Source organism: Capra hircus, chromosome 4 (assembly GCF_001704415.2).
Source record: "Capra hircus breed San Clemente chromosome 4, ASM170441v1, whole genome shotgun sequence".
NCBI classification, from domain to species: Eukaryota; Metazoa; Chordata; class Mammalia; order Artiodactyla; family Bovidae; genus Capra; species Capra hircus.
The window spans coordinates 28794801-28810511 of NC_030811.1; the positions used below are offsets into that span (position 1 = coordinate 28794801).

General features: G+C 38.1%; 1 protein-coding gene and 1 non-coding gene across 2 annotated transcripts in view; both read left to right on the forward strand.

The window, feature by feature from the left end:
* The window catches only part of GRM8 (glutamate metabotropic receptor 8), an 880134-nt gene that overhangs the window by 190848 nt on the left and 673575 nt on the right, over positions 1 to 15711 (forward strand). The window lies entirely within an intron of this gene.
* MIR592 (microRNA 592) lies at positions 10409 to 10517 on the forward strand. The gene is given in 1 exon segment (NR_129784.1): positions 10409 to 10517. It is a non-coding gene; the product is annotated as a microRNA 592 (primary transcript).

Consider the following 15711-nt stretch of genomic DNA (forward strand, 5'->3'; position numbering starts at 1 on the left):
CCTTTGAGATTCAGTTTTTGAAGTGAGTAAAACTCAGAGCTTTAAAAATTTTTTTCCCCAGCCATGATGAAGAGAACATGAAAGCCTGTTGGCTTAAACTACTTGTCAAGTCTAAGAAGTTAGCTTGGAGAAAAGCCTTCTTTGGCAGTAATGGTATTTTCTATAGGATAGTAAGCATGATCTATAGAACCTAAAACTCATAGAAAACACAGCCTACAGATAGATCCTGGTATGCAGACAGTATGGGAGGTAAGACCAAGATACCTATTATGATACATCATTGAAGCTATTAGAACTATTAGATGAAATTACATTGTCCAACACCTTCCTTGGTTAGGATTATAATGTTACCAAGAAGGAGAAGAAAATTCCTTTCGTTATACAGTTTAATGGCTTAAGAGTATAGGCTTTGGAGATGGATAGACACAGGTTCAGGCTTTATCTCCGATGTTACCAACTCTGGGACCTTGGGCTATTTTACAAGTCTTAGTTTCTTCATCTGTGACATGGGGATAATCATAGTCCCACCAGCCCAGAATTATTTGTGTCCAACTTATACATCATCTATCTATCTATCTATCTATCTATCTATCTATCTATCTATCTACTGTGCTTGGGTCAGTCCCTGGTACATGGTAATGGTTCTTAATTTTCAGCAATCATAAGCATCAAAATTAAAGAAAAGAATCCCCGTGCAAGCTCCTGTTTTAACAAGCTCCAGTGATGCATCCTGGTTTCCAGGGACCAGGACAGTCTTTACATGGACTGGGTAAGAGAAGAATTATTGACTGTGGTGACTTTTACATATTACTACAGAAAGGACTCCTGATTTCTGTCATTTTGCTGATTGTTCAAAAATGGTGGTGAACTCTGTCATTGTTCACTTGATACTTGGATTGGGGATATAAGTAAGAATCAGCTTCAGAGGTTTTTAAGGGTAGTGTTCTTCCTTCTACCTGAAAATCATGATTTTTACTTAGAGGATAATCACATTCAGTGAGATGTTCAGAATGGAGATTGTTGTGTAGAATGATCCTTGCATAGAAACAAGCTGACTTAGAGAAAGACACACACGTAAGTGAGGAGATGAATTGGTTCTACAAGTGCATTTTAGAACTTTTCAAGTACAATTATCAGGTTGTCTCTTCCAGATATCCATTTATTCTGATAAATGGTATTTTCAAAAGACATTTAGATTTTGAAGGTTAAGATAAATGTAAAAGACAAAGAAAAATGAACTGAATTACTTCCCATCATGCTGCTACTGAGATGGATAATAAATGGTGATAATGAACATTTTTATTCCAAATTTGAGTGACCTATTTGTTCATTTGCATACTGGATATTGGCAGGGAAAAAAGAAAGGAAAATTACTAACATTTGATGAATATCTACCAGCGTCAGAGGTAGAAGTCTGCATTTGTTTCTTAGGTAATTCTCACAAAGCCCTGCTGATTGTGAGCTATGCTGGCCATTTCAGATGGGGAAAGTTTGTTTCATGATGATTACGAGAAACAAGTTGAGGTCCTATATTCATGAGTAGAGTAGTGAGTGCCCCAGTCAGAACAGTGTATTGTCGCTCATTTGTGAAGAAATATTTTCTCCCTTATTGTGCCCGTCTTTGCATGAAATGTTTCCTTGGTGTCTCTAATTTTTTTGAAGAGATCTCTAGTCTTTCCCATTCTATTGTCTCCCTCTATTTCTTTGCATTGTTCACTTAATATGGGGAGGGATGTGGGATGGGGGTTCAGGATGGGAACACGTGTACACCCATGGCGGATTAATGTTGATGTATGGCAAAACCAATACAATACTGTAAAGTAATTAGCCTCCAATTAAAATAAATAAATGTATATTTAAAAGAAAAGGAAATAAAAATAAACTATCAACAAAGGAAAAAAAAAGAAGGCTTTCTTATTTCTCCTCGCTATTCTCTGGAACTCTGCATTCAGATGGGTATATCTTTCCTTTTGTCCTTTGTCTTTAGGATCTCTTCTTTTCTCAGCTATTTGTAAGGCCTCCTCAAACAACCATTTTGCCTTTTTGCATTTCTTTTTTCTGGGGATGGTTTTGATCACCACCACCTGTACAATGTTACAAACCTCTGTCCATAGTTCTTCAGGCACTCTGTCTATCAGATCGAATTCCTTGAAGTTTTTTAATTAAAAAAATTTTTTTTACTGGAGTATAATTGCATTACAATATTGTGTTAGTTTCTACTGTACAGCAAAATGAGTCAGCTCCTTTAGTGAAAATAAATCAAGTGTTTTGAGTATCACTGGGCTTCCCTTGTTAACAAGAGAGGAAACTTTTGGTGGGAGGAGTTGAACATATTGACACTTCCCCTGGGGGTTCTCTCATCTGCTCCGCTGACTATACAACCACCACCCAGCCCCCGAGTCACATGGTTTGGTTCCTCTTTTTGCAGAAAACAGGATTATCTAAGCACAAGAGGGAGGTTTCTTAATCCTGGTTATAATAGATGCAGCAGGGTACTCTGGCTGCCTGTGGAGAGAGTGGAGAAAACTCCAGTTGCCTTCCAGTGAAAAGCACTTCAGTACAATAGAAACTCCAACTGAGCGCTACATTTTTGGGGTGTTAGTGACAGGTAGAGAGGTTTCCCTCACAAAAGCAGGGACGCCCTGTCGCTCTCGTGTGGTTCTGGTCTCCCTATGCCAGTGCTGACGGGGGAGACCGACTCTACCCACACATGGTCAAGTGCAAGGTAGTGCAATGGGTTTAAATGAAGGCTGATAAGAACAGCTGGCTGATCAGGCTCACAGAGGAGTCCCAAGGGGAGCTAGGTGTGGGGATCAGACTTACGGACGTCTTCATCCCCTGTTGCTCCAGGCTCTGTTGTGTGGTCGTTTGTGCCCCGACTACAAACTCAGCCTGTCTTTTTGAGGTAGATCCTATTCTCAGTGGAGGGTAGTTAAAAGTTGTCATGTGCCTATTTTCTTCAGTCATGTCTGAGTCTTTGGGACCCTATGAAGTATAGCCTGCCAGGCTCCTCTGTCCATGGGATTCTCCAGGCAAGAACACTGGAGTGGGTTGCCATGCCCTCCTCCAGGGGATCTTCCCCACCCAGGGACGGAACCCACGTCTCCTGTATCTCCTGCACTGCAGGCAAGATTTTTTACCACTGAGCCACCAGGGAAGCTCTAACGCTTTCGTACTCGTGGATTAAACTAAGTATGGCACCAAGGCCTCTAGCCCAGCTCCAAACTTGTCTTCTGGATCCAGAGATTCAGCTTTTGCCCTGTTTGCAGGAGCAAGTTCTCTTACATAGATGCTTTACTTCCACTTGGAGGTTTTCCCTCCACCTGAATCTAGGGAAATCAGCCTGCTTTGTCCAGGGCTGTCTCAGTTTTACGGCCCAAAGTCCCATATCCTGGGGAATCTTGCAGTCCTAAGCATTTCAGTATGATCAGTCACCCTAGAAGCCCACGTATGGACAATGTGTCCAGAATCCTTGTAGCATTAAGCCTGGCACGTTTCTTGTTTCTTGTGAAGTTTGAAGCCTCGAATTAAATTGCTTCAATACTCTTTAATTATTGCTGAGTGCACTGATAAACTGAACTTGGGATTCTGGCTGCAAATTCCCATAAAGAATGTGATTTGGATTATCAAGCCATCCACATCTTTTGAGCAGGAATTTTAAGTGATTAAAATGTCAATTCATTAAATAGTACTGTTAATACGAGGTATTTTGGGAAGTTGTCCTTGACTAATACGAGGGGATGGAAGAGGTGGGGAAACCTCATGTTTGAGCATATTAGGGTAAATGTTTTATTTAGTGAGAAAGCATACTGCTCTGTTGTTCGCTTTCATGGGTCTAAAGGGATTGGACGTGTACAGTTAGCTAACTATGTGCAATTATAAATCATGTTTCCCTTTGTTCTCCCTAAATCACAAGTCACTTTTTACCTGAGCTTTGTCTAAAAGCGTATTTTACAGGATCCTTAGAGTGTTGTTTTTTGTGGGTTAAAAAATTAAATAATATGGATTGAGATGAAAATAAAGATTATTATAACAAAATGATTTACTATGGAGCTGGTTAAGAAGGGACCTGACATATTGTTCTAAATTGGATGGAGTTTACGTTTGCTGTAAAAGAAATGTCAGTTTTCTCTAATGACACTTCTAATTGCTTGCATCTAATGCAGGATAATAAACTTTAAAACAAAGGGGAGACATTGAAGCATAATGAGGCACTCTCAGGAGCAGATTATAGAACTAAAGCATTGCTTTTATCCATCTTAGGCAGTCTTGGTGAGAAAGAGAAGGAGGAGGAGGGAGAGAAAACTAAAAAGAATATTTCAGATAGTTTCTCCAATCAAGCTAAGTACTGAATGGGCAAAATGAACTCTCACAAAATTAGCTTACAGTGAGGCGAGTCTCCTTTAAGAATTTGAAATAAAGAGTAATTCTTGATTGGGTAGAAATCTGTTTGCTGTTTACATGAACCATCACATGGCAGGAATCGTTTATTCAGAATAAATACAGCACCTGTTATTACCAGATGTGCAGCTTCCTTGGCTTATAGAGGATGGGTATGCATTGCAAAAATGCTCGCAAGTGATTTGATTCCTTAGGCAAGAAGTATGTTCTCTCTAGAAATGGGAGCTTATGAAGTTTCTCTAGCAGGGGCTCCCATGAAAACCCTCTGCCACCAGTGGGAGGTAGCCAAGAAAGACGGGGAGGAGAGCTGGACCAGGCATGGCTGGGTGCTTGTGGAACACAGAGCCTGTTTTAAAAAGCCATTGGTATCAGTATTGATCATGCTGCTAGAGAACTGTGGGTGCTGAGGACAGAACAGAGATTTTTGGGGGAGAATCTCAGTATGTGTGTGCTAAGTCGCTTCAGTTGTGTCTGACTTTTTGCAACCTTATGGACTGTAGCCCGCCAGCCTCCTCTGTCCATGGGACTCTCCAGGCAAGAAATACTGGAGTAGATGGCCATGACCTCCTCTAGGGAATCTTCCTGACCCAGGGATTGAATCCATCGTCTCTCATGTCTCCTGAATTGGCAGGCAGATTCTTTACCACTGGTGCCACCTAGGAAGCCCGAGAATCTCAGTACCACTACTTAACAGCTAGACAGCTTTAGGCGAATCACTTCCCCTCTCTGTTCCATGTCATCTTCACCTATAAAATAGGTTGGGTTAATAACACCTCTCTCCCAGGGTTGTTTTGAGCATCAGATGAGATAATGTCTGAGAAAGTACTTTGTAAACTCTTAAATGCTACACAAAGGTTAACTATTTTCCCATAATGTGGTTTATAATTGCATGTGTTTAGGCATTCCATGAGTCACGATGTTACCTCCGAAAGCTAAGGCCTGATATAAGTTATTCTGTGACACAGATATTAGTCTTCTCCCTGTGTAGAAGCATTATAAAAGGTTAGCACTATATTAAGTAATAGATCTATTGCTCTACTAAATTATTCATGATTATGTGTTCAGTGAATGATCAGTTTGATTGAAATAATCTTCAGGTGTTCTCAGGGCTCTGGAGAGGAAGCTGATAAATGACATAAGGTTTCTTCAATGTGATGACTTTGCTACTATTAAATATCAAGAAAAATCAATTAATAGAATCTCTGTGGAAAAAAAAAAGTCATCAAGTCACAGTCTGGAATGTTAAAGGAATTATTCCTTTTTGAAGGTTTCTTTTTTTTTTTCTTCCAACAAATCAAAGTTTTTTCAGTAAGTTTCAGAGTGGTGAATGATTTCAACCATTTTCTGAAGGTTAGCTTTTTGAGCCAAAAGAGAGAAACCTATTTCTTTTTCTTAAGGAAAGACATGTTAATTTTTTGTTGTTGTGACATGAATGAATGAATGGGTGTGGTTAAATTTGGTTAGAATTTTTAATAGCTGTTGAAAAGGTTTGTGTCAAGCTTCTTCTTGGGAATGTTGATGTCTTGTTGGATGTTTGGTCTCTAAGTCACGTCCAACTCTTTTGTGACCCCGTGGCCCACTGTCCATGGGATTCTCCAGGCAAGAATACTGGAGTGGGTTGCCATTTCCTCCTCCAGACATTGAACCCACGGCTCCTGCCACATCTCCTGCCGAGCCACCAGGGAAGCCCCTTCTCAGGAAATAGGTCTCTGTCTCTGACTTCTCTGTGGCTCTGGAACCATGATAGTGACAGTGAACACGGGAATTCTACTTGCCTACCCTGTTGTCATCTTAAGCTGTTCACATCTACAGTGAAGCCAGTTTCCTTATCCACCATCTCCATCACCACAGCCACCTGACATTTCCATTTCTGTCAGTAGTCTCTTGCTAAAATTTTTTAACGTTGTATTTGTCTTCCAGTACCCTCCAGTATTTCCTGTAACCAATATGTCTGTAAATGCTGACTTCTGTCCTGCTGAGAATGTCTCTGGTAGGACCCTTGTTACCAGCCTAATCCCGCAGTTCACGCTTGCAAATATCACGGCAGCTCTGACTCCAACAACTGGCTTCCTCCAGTTCCTCCTGAGTCTTTCCACAACGCCTCTTTTGTTATGCTGTGACTTCCTGTGCAAATAGCACTGCCGCTGTGTTGTGTGCTGCTTCAAGCCCAACTCCTTTGTTGGTGGAGCTTCTTTTCTGGTTGATGATGTTTTACTAGGTTGGCTGGGACTCTGCCCCTGCACACCTGGGCTTAGGCAGTTCAGGCACCTGCCTATTGCTTGTAGCTCTGATGATCTGACTTCCTAGGAATTGGCCTTTCCCCTGCAGGGACTGTGAGAAAGTCCAGAAACAGGGGGCCAAGAAGGTGTTTCAAAAATAGAGGCTAACCAACCCCAAACTTCAACTTGCATCTCTTTTTCTAGTTGGTTATAGTCTGAGACCCACAGTCACTCCCTGTTCTGTCTGGACAAGCAGGAGTCCATTTCCATGCTGGTCCGGCTGGCATCTGAAGTCCTGGATCTCGGGGAGTGACCAGGTGGGAGCCAGGATACCACTGATAAAGTGCATGTCATCAGTAAGAGTAGTAGAGAAATGGCATCAAACAACCCAGATGGTAGAGTAAGGTCTGGGGCTCACAGCAGAACTGTCCATAAGCATTAGCAGAGGGAAGAGGAGAGGAGGGATTTGTTACATAAAGAATACATCTATTGTTAAAAAATGTCACGCCAGTGGATTAATTCAAACAGCTGAATTTTGTAGTTTGTACTGGTTGAGACTCATGTTCTTCTTCAAGATCATTAAGACTATGATTGAATTAAATACCATATGTAACACTCCAAACGCAATTTCTAGTAGCTAGCAGGTCCTTAATAAGCGGGGGTGCTTTTCCCTTTCCCTTTCCCTGAGTTCAATAATTTAAAGAAAATTATTCATGTAGGTAAATAAAATTTAAAAATCTTCCTGTGAGTTGTTCTACTCCAGCTCATGGGAATCTGAAAAGAAGTTGAAGAATGATTCAGAGGTAGGAAGGATAAGTACAGGTCTCCGATATAGGGGTAGAATATACATCTCCATGTAGGCATAGAATATGGAGGAAACAGGCTCATGTGAACACTTAAGCCCTTACTCCCAGGCCCAGTGCATCACTATATGAAACAGAGACATATTTGCACAAATGAATCCCCATTTGAGAAAGGGAGTATTGAACCTGTCAAATAGGCAAGTTGTGGGTTATTATTTTACTGCAGAAATTCTTTGCTCTGAAAGGTACAAATCAAGTAAAAATTGTTTTCCATATGTATCTGTTACATAAAATAAATTCTATCTGGATGAAAGGTACATCAATATCCATCTGAATAAATCTGCAGAAACAAGGAATTTCTGATGCTTTTCTCCTGGAGTTGGAATTTTTAAAAAAGATATACTTAAAACTCTCAGGGAAACAAGTCTTAAGAAGTTCATTAACTTCATAGCCTACCTTTGTATACATTTGAGTTCCTGTCTTCTGCAGATCTTTCCCCTCATATCCCCTATATTTTATTTCTTAAAATGTATCACTTATTTCAGTTAAATTTCTTACTGGTTTTGTTTCTTTAGTATCCTATTCATGATAAAATTTTGTATGCTCTATATGTAAGAAAGAACTGGTATTTAGAAATTTTCTTTTGTCTCTCATCAGTTACTATTTGTTGAATGTTTTCTGGAGCCTATGTCCTAGGTCTCTGCTTTTTATTATACTATTTTATTAAAATAGATAGAATAATGATATACATGTATGTAAGTATATATGTATTTGGCATAGATTAAAAAAGATTTAAAAATTAAATTAAAAATTAAAGATTTCATTTAGTTAAATAATTGCTGACTTCCAAGAACATATGTGTACATCTAGCTTAGAAATAGCATTTTAGAAACTTGTTGAAAACTTGCCTCTCAACATCATGTAATTCTCAGAGAGATGAAGGCAAGTCTTTTGGGGCTGAAATCCCCTAGAGATTTTTTTCTCTTGTCATGTCTAGTTTTTAAAAACCTCTTGAGGCTTATGGTAGCAGTAGAAAATACCTAACAGTGACTTTCACATGGGACCGAATGTCAGAATATATAACCACTTACCATTGACTGGGCTGAGTTGTTTCTCCCATAGTATTGAAAAAATAAATATTCTTCAATGTCTATTGAATTAATAAAAAGGTGAATCATCAGTAGGGATTTTTCTAATCCATCTTTATGTACATACTAGAAAAAGAAGCTATCTTTGTGGCCAAATGCTTTCAAGAAAACATAAGTGACTTTGATTTCCAATTTTTATTTCTTTATAGAGAGAGCATAACATATTTAGCCTCTTGGAAAAACAAACTCTCCTAAACAATAAGCCTACTATGTTCATATATTATATTTCAGAGTCATCTAGAAGCTGCTTGTAATTATGATGAAGGATTATGGTGATGTTAGTGTGTGAGTCAGTGCCCCCTCAAAATAGCAATTACATGAATGGATCATGTCGGGAAAATATCTACAAAAGCATTAATTGGTCTAATACTTTGGGGTCTCACATATGCCCATTAAAAAAAAATTGGAGTCTGGAATTTTTCTCTCCTCTGCCTACTCATTTTTCTTTTTTTAATTTAAATTTATTTAAATTGGAGGCTAATTACTTTACAATATTATATTGGTTTTGCCATACATCAACATGAATCCGCCACGGGTGTACACGTGTTCCCAATCCTGAACCCCCTCCCTCCTCCCTCCCCGTACCATCCCTCTGGGTCATCCCAGTGCACCAGCCCCAAGCATCCTGTATCCTGCATCAAACCTAGACTGGGGATTCGTGTCTTATATGATATTATACATGTTTCAATGCCATTCTCCCAAATCATCAAGATTCAAAAGCATGTTCCCTTCCCCGTGGGATCCTCTTGGCAGCTCCAGATACTCTTTTCCCTTTCTGAGTGTCCAGAACGCTTTGTCTTATCATCATTAGAACCCTTAGGAGACTGTCTTGAAATCTGCTGCTCACCCGTCACCCTTACTGCTCTGTGAGCTCCTTGAGGTGACACTGCTTCTTCTGCTCAACTTGAACTCTTGTACCTAGAACAGTGCTAGGCAATAGCAACTGAGTTCCATGAAAGAGAGGTACGGCATGTCCTGTTTAATGAACTGGTAACTACATCTGTTTGGAAGGTTTGGGTTGGAAGAAGGAGAAGGAAATGGCAACCCACTGCAGTATTCTTGCTTGGGAAATCCCATGGACAGAGGAGCCTGGTGGCCTACAGTCCATAGAGTCATAAGAGTCTGACACGAATTAGCAACTAAACCACAGCCACAACTACTTAAGTCAATTTAGGTAACATTCAGATATTGTTTGGATAGCGTCTGGATAATATATGTCTCATCCAAATGCCCATGTTTATAATGAACACTAAGATGGAGACTCTGCTCATTAGTAAGGCTGTGATGGCCAAAGGTCTCCTATCACAGCTTTCAACACTCCCTCCAACCATAAATGTTTCTCATCAAAACTATTGACTGCATCTGCCTCTTGCTTTTTCCCATCACTTGCCATTTCAGAACGTTATAGAAGAAAGTGGGAGAAGAGGCAAAAGAATTGGAAGAATGTGGATGATGAGGGCAAGAAATGAGGAAACAAGGAATTAGGTGTTTTGTTTGTTTTTGTCTTTGCCACCAGCCCACAAACTATCCTATGACCTGAAGAAAGGGGATATTAATATAAGTAAAATTTTCTCTTTAAAATGGGGTTGGATGTTATTAGCTATGGGCCAAAGCAAGGAACACCCATGAAAATCAATCTTGTGAAAACCATCACCATAAACTCTCCCGTGTAACTTTTAAATACCTCTAATTTGAGATCTAGGAAGTTTTAGGAGACCAGGAAATAATTAGTGAAGGCTGCTGTTCTTTCCTACAGACCAGGAGTGTTGACAAGAGCAAAGGAAATCTTTTAATCCCTCTCGCCCTTCCTGGAGCCAGGCTAATGAATTTAATTTGATGATATTATGCCATGACATTGTGTCAATATGCGATGATGTGTGTGATGGCACAGCGTCATCACGTGGTGACGCAACATCATGACGTAAGACGTCACAACGGCCAATTAAAGACATGACTCCAGGAAGGTTTTCAAATTGAGCAACGAATCTACGATTATTTGCCTCAGGACTTGGGTTACAAGGTGGTGAGGCAACCAAACTGTAAATTGCAGATTAGAAAATGCTTCTTTGCATGAATTATGGCTCTTTTTTATTTGTTTATTGCTCCTTCGAGGAATTGTAGCCCCTGTTCTTTGCAAGGCAGGTTTAAAATAAAAATATAATTTTGTTTAATAAACTGCTCCTGTCAGAGGTTGTACTTATATTAGTTTTCTTTTGTTGTGGAATATGAGCTGGTGCTAAAATTAAATATAATTTCAGAATAAGATTAAGAAAATATAATCTACTCTTAATTTGCATAGTTGTTAAAATTATTTAGTACCTTATAGAGCTCTGAATAAAATGATTTATAATTGAGTTATAATTTATAATTGAAATTGTACCTAATACCTTTTGTAGGCATACATTTCATAATAGTAATCTTGCACTGAGATCTAACATTATGAAACTGTTAAAAAGGAGAAATGAATTGTAAAGTAGTATGTGTGTGTGTGTGTGATATCTTAGGCAAGCTTTTATCTATTTTGTGCCACAGTTCTACCATTTTAAAAATGAGGATAATGCATGTTGATTTTTATAGGGATATTATATGAGCAAATTATATGCCATATGTGAATGTTCCTTGTGCTCTTGGAACAAATGTTGTTATATAAATCGAGGGTACTGTTAAACACCTTCTCTAGGGCTATAGAGACTCTACTTATGAACTTGAAATCAAATAGGGAAAATTTTGGTGAGTTAAAACTAAGATGGGTTTCACATTTGATACTTCATTGTGACTTTTTCCCTGAACACTTTATTTATAGATTTATGTGTCTGGAAATGAATTAGATTTTGATGTAGAGAAGATAAGTGATATGCACAAGATTTTGCTTCTGATCTTTAACATTTTAGAAACTGTAAATGTGGATTCAAGGTGTATGTTTTTCACTGGTGAAAGGAGCTTTACAACCCACATCAAGGAGAATGTAATTTGAGCAAAAGTTCAGAATTCTGTCATTCTCATGTAGCTCTGGCAATTCACAATCCAGAAAGTACTACTGAAAAAGGCTGAAGTGCTACAGGATTCTTTGTGACTTCTAATTTCAGTAGTGAAATGAAGTTTTATTTGTTGTCTTAAAATTCATACTTGCTTCATCACTCCTTCTGGAACTCCAGTAAAAATGGACCCAAATTCCGCGCCTTCTGGAAGTGATACATGACTTCTTGATGGCGTTTGAAATGGTGGCTGATTACTTTTGAATATTCAAGTTCCACTGCTTGGCCGCTCACATCTGCAGCAGAGAAAAACAATTAGCAAATTTGTGAATTAGCTTGGGTTTACACATTCAACAAGCAAAGTAATTCTTTATAACTTTAACCAATAGGCTGTTTCTTGATTACAGGATTTTGGTGCTCATTAATAAAGGGAGGTATTTTTAGATCTTGCCAGGGCATATTTCGTTTGCTTGCAGCCTTTTGTATGTGCTGTGAGGTACCAATCTCCACGACCATCAACATAGTCTGTAGGGTCCAGTGTTAAAAAATTGTTAAGACTTCACTGTATAGCACAGGAACTATACTTGATATCTTATAATAGCCTTTATTGGAAAAGAATCTGAAAAAATATAGGTGTTAACTGAAGCACTTTGCTCTACACCTGGAAATTACACAATATTGTAAATCAACTTAAATTAAAAAATTATACAGCTTTCAAGACATTGACAGCAGAGCATTCAAGCAAGTGTGCAGCCATTTTGAGCTCAAGGCCACCCTAAGTGCAGGGCCTTCTGCAAGTACATGTAGCTTTGCCACGTGGCCCTGCCAGTCATGCTTTTGAACAGCTTTTGGTCCTGTGTGCAGACTCACAGTTTCTATAATTTATGGCCAGTTTGTCTGTGATCTCTCACGCTTTGGTTGGATCCTTTAATTGTAAGTTTTAGAGTGTTTATAATACTCACTTTTATCTCTGTCTAGATTATAATTACTTTGTTTTGGTTAATAAGGGTCTATCCTCATTTCTTGCTTATCTGTAAGATAAGAAGAACTCAAAGTCACATATCATCAAAAAAAGCCTCATAATAAACTGAATTAATGGGGCTTAATTTAAACTTGGGAAATGTCTAGTTCACATGAAAGCTGGATTTTTTAGCATTATAAAAATTGTTATTTTCAACTTTGTACAGTATTCAGCATAAGTGCTGCTAACAAGTATAAAGTACTTTCAACTGATAAGTTCAACTTGACTTGAGGTGAAGAATGGATCATTAGGAAATTGGAAAGATTTATTTGTACAGAAATCATAAACTATTTTTAATGGTGTGTTTTCTTGACTTTAGATGTAAGCCATACTTTCCTACCAAAATCTTGTTTATACTAACAGTTTTCTTTGCAAACATGTTTTCCCCTAGAGGGTGGCTCAGAGATGGCAAATTTTGATTCTGTTCCCCTCTGAATTATTAGAAATTCCAAATAGTAGAACCTGGTCTCGTGAGACTTTGTTGTTCATTCCCTTTTGACAAGAATCATATTTTCTTTATGTATGTGTATATACGTATTTGGGAAGTGGATGGGTAGCAGATTTAAACTTCAAACCATATCTTGCTGAGACTATTGATAACAAGAGTGAATCTTTAACAGTCATTTCTTTTTTCAGGCAACTTGTGGATTGTTAATTCATTTTCCTTCAGATTTTCATGGGGATTCCAAGATTCACGGAGATGACTCTCACTGAGGGGTTCCCCTGTACAGTAACCCACCAATAGCCTTCTCAGTCTATCTAGCATGAGGAAACTCACAATCTCATCATCTTGTATGTAAATTTCCTTGTTATGTCAAGCTACAATCCGTTTTCTTTGAACCTCCTAATTTTCATTTGACCTCTCTGGGTCCTTCAGAGTATTAAAGATAGCTATCATATCCTTCTTTCCTCCAGCCTAAACAGATCTTTGAAAATAATTATTATTACTTTTCAAAATGTCTCTTCATCTGACCTGGGACTCTTCCTGTTGAGAAACTGAATGTCCATGTAGTCCACATTTTCAAGTTCCAACACCACTTTGTATCTTTAAGATTCAACATCAAAATCCACATGCAAGATGGAAGTAAATTACCAGAGCCAAGAAGAGCAAGCCTATGGTTTTATTTCTATGAGATACTTTTCTTATATTCCGTTATTGCAGAAACGGCTTATTTCTTTTATTGCTAAGGGTGGCCCCAGCTTTTGGGTAGTCATCTTGTGGCTTCATACTGAATTTACTGTCAACCAAAGTTCCTATGTCTCTTTTATGGTAGCTGCCAAACGATTTTTAAAAATCATCCTGTACCTAAGAAGTTTATTTTTTTGGATCTTAAACTTATCTCTGTTAAATTTCAATTTGTTTTGACTTGACTCATCGCTTCACCCTGTCAAATCTATTTTGGCTTATATAATCCATTTGTTATCCCACTCAATTTTTTGTCATTTTCACATTTTAGGACCTTACTGTCTGTTCATCAAAGCCACTGGTAATATATTTGGGAATAGAAAAAGGTCAAGGACAGAACCCTGCAGCATGATTCTTTGTCCAGGTTGAGATTCTTTTCTTAATCTGAGTATAGCTGTTGATCCAATTACTAGTTGTCCTAACATTCAATCCACATTTCTCCATCTACTTCATTTGGGTATGAAAGCCTCTGCTAGATGTTTCGCTGTAATCCAGGGCGCATTATTGGCTACATTTTCTGACCAGACTACTAGTCCTGTCAAAGAAAGTTATGAAGTTAGCATACATAATATAATATATTAAGAAGCTTGGTGAAGATAAAATAGGTACCGCAGGTAATTCACAAAGTCAATCACCCATAAGGTAGTAAAAGCCAACTGTATTTATCTCCGTGAAAATAGGGTTTGGGTGGGTCCCAATGACTAATTCTTGTTCTAGGCTCCATTATTTTAGTTTTGTTTTTCATTACCAGAGAAGCATGTCCTCATAACAATGAATAATAGAAGATGTCAGGGAAGTACTTGAGTAAGAAATATTAAGTTGTAGGTCAGTGTTGAATGGAGGTTAGAAGTTGTTAGAATGAAATACAAGGTGAAGTTCTTAAAAAGCTTATTTACCAAGCACATGTCTATCTTTGGGGTATTAGTATTGTCACTGTAATGGACTAAAACAGACTTAGAATCCTGACTGGTATTTGATAGTACCATGGTCTATATCAGATAGGTAGTATATACATCTCAGAGCTGCTGTAAGGATTAATGAGAAGTTGTCGTAAGTACCTAACATAGTCCCTGTTATAATACAAACTTAATAATTTATCCTATTAATTCAGTAAGCCTTAATTATATGCTATCATATAATAGAGACTGGGCAATCTTTTGCATGATAACTGAGCAGTGTTTATTCTTCCCATCTGAAATATATACATTTTGTCTAAGTAAATATGTATACACACTGCATCGGCTCTAGCTGTAGTCTACATGATTTCGTTACTGAGTTTTTCATTGTTCAGCCAAAAAGTTTGAAAACTTAGACTGAGACTATATATACGAGGCCAGATTTGTTTGATATTCCATGGAACCAATGGGTATCAGAGATTAGAGGGACCTTGCAAATAACTAAATCCAACTTTTTCATATCATAGATTAGGAAATTGAGGCCAAGAGATAACGTCATGAGACTATTACATCCTTGAGCTAAAATCAGATTTGCTTATTTTTGCCTCATGTTACTAGTTAGTCAACATTAGTTATGTGTCCTTCCATATCACATGGAACAGATGCTTCAAAAGGGGCCTGAAACCCTCAAACATGTGATTTGGTGTCACAAACCTCAAAGATGAAAATGCGATTTCAACCTGGCCTGCTGATTTGGATATGCAAATTAGCAAAACTTAAAAAGATATGACAAATCGTGGTGGTGGGTATGCTTTTTGTGTATTTGAAATCTTTTATAATAAATAATAAATTAGTTAAAATTGATCATTCTTTGTAGGCATAGTTCATCAATATTATGGCGTCCGTGTTACTACAATGTTGATCACATTTAAAGTATCAATAAAAAAAACCTATCTGGAAAGGGAATTACTCTTCAAAGGCATAACTTGAAGGAAGTTCAAAAGAATCCATGGAAGATGAGAAGCTAAGTTTTCCTTTGTGGAAAAAGTTATCTAGTTAGTT